Here is a 2,146-nt window from a genome sequence, read left to right as displayed (position 1 = left end):
AGCAGACTATACCTTGCTTTGTTCTTACAAGTTTTTAGTTGTACATAGTGATGAAAAACGTAGGCAGTTAGTGAGGCTGACCTCTTCCTGAAGGGTTTATTCTGAAGATCATTTATGGTCTGTTTTTACCAGAAAAGACCAGCAATTTTCTGACTTCTCACACCAAGCATGGCATCTCTGAAGACTTTCTTTGCAATTGCTGTGTACATAATCAGTTTGCCACAAGAATAGCACAGTATTTTCCCTCAGGTTTGTTACTTAGGCAGAAAGATCAAACTTTTACTTTTGGGAGAAGACAGGTGAAACTGCCACAAATAGAAACTAGGCAATGGCTGCTGAGTTGCTGTAAAAATATCTCATGATGTCTGGAAATCCTTCCTGGACACTAAATTTCACGTTTTCAATGTGGAAATGCTTTTCATCAGGTGTGACTGCAGCCCTTAGTTTTGTAAATCTTATTTTGAGAATTTTCTCCTTTTCAACAATTTTAATGCTGTTTTTCTGGAAAGTTGATATGCAAAACACATTCTAATGCTGTTCAGTACCAGTGAAATGGTGTATTGCCAGACTCTGCCTTTGGCTCAGTTGGGAAGTTGAAACCCATTTTTTCCCAATTTGCTCTCAAGTGTTAAGACTTTTTTTGTCACAATACGAAGTGTTAATGATATTTGAAGAATTGAAGCCACTTACAAGTTCTCAGTGTAACATTATTTATTAGACCTATGGTTTCTTTCATTCCTATTCTAGATTCTATAGAGCTCAGTGTAATCTGAATAGGCTCTTTCATAGTGACACTTTCTGGTTTTCCTAAAACTAGCTTTTTGGCAAAGGCATCTAGCCACTGCCAAGCTCCTATTAACATTATAGACTTTCGTATCCCTTGAATTAGCAAAAGTGTTGACTGCTAATAAGGAAGGTTTTAAGAATGCCTTACCCTACCCTAGTTATCTTTTTTCCACTTTAGTGCTTCCCACATTTTCTAATTCCTGTATTCTGGACTTGTGCAGTATTTCTAGTATCAAGACAGTGAAAAATGATTAAAACCCGGTGCAGTAACCTTTACAATGTATCACCTTCTGTGAAGGCCCACTTTTGTTCATATTTTCCTTCCACAGTGGTTCTGCATGCTAATGTGATTATATTCTTTGGTCTGTATATTTCTGAACTAATAGTAATAAATTACGTAATAAAGGAACAGGCCCATTCCTCCATTTTCGTTTAGAAGACAATCAAACATGAAAGCATCTTTGATAAGGTCTTACAGAATGTTAATCTTACCCCTCCACCTTCTGCCACATGTTAGATATTATTAGCAGATGTTTTATTACAGCTCTTAGTGGGGGCTGATTAACTAAGCTTTTTCTCTGCATGACAGGCATTGGTTTGGAGTCTATTCCACAATAAAGTTACTACTACATTTCAGGTCTCTTATCAGGTATGAAACTGGCTTTTGCTATTTAAAGGTGACCAGAATTTCTTTCTTTTTTTTTATGCTTCACTTACACTGTGAGATAAAGTGAAAGGTAAATTGCTAGTAAGCTTCAGTGTACCACTTACTTTCTGTTTTTCTAAGATAGTAATATAAGACAGCAGAGACCATCTATATGTATTTCCTCACTCAGATCAGGCTCAGATGGGGACAGTGTTTCAAATCTAAATGCTCAGGCAGGAGTTATTTTCCTGTTTTGAAATGATTTATAAAAGTTAACTTGTTTGTACAACTCAGACAAAAAAAAGGGGCAGCAGAACTGGCTCGACTTTATTACAGTAATAATTATTACAGCCCTGGACTGTGCTTTTCTTTCAAAAAGTCACTTTAAGTCATAGTCTGAATAGGTGGGATAAAAATATAAGATTGCAGAAGTTGCCGCTAAGACCTATGGGTTAGGGCACTCTTCAGTTGAAGCTTATTTCCCTGAGATGCAAAAAAAAAAAAGTGTCTCCCAGCATCCCCTCGGTTTGAAGTCCTTCTTTCCCGATATCTTCCACACGTATGTCCTCTGTCTTATTTTGCCCTCCTAAAGTCTTACATACGACGAGCATGTTCCAAAAAAATGCATGTCTTAATACAAAGCTTTTGCTCTGATATCTTTATTGTTTCTTGTAACAGCTGGGCCCCCTTACATACACAAGAGACTTCAGTCCT

This window comes from Cyrtonyx montezumae, unplaced genomic scaffold, assembly GCF_038088225.1.
Source record: "Cyrtonyx montezumae isolate F1298 unplaced genomic scaffold, pur_monq_1.0 scaffold_17, whole genome shotgun sequence".
In the NCBI taxonomy this organism is placed as follows: Eukaryota; Metazoa; Chordata; class Aves; order Galliformes; family Odontophoridae; genus Cyrtonyx; species Cyrtonyx montezumae.
The sequence above is the reverse complement of the archived record's forward strand: the minus strand, read 5'-3'. Positions refer to the sequence as shown.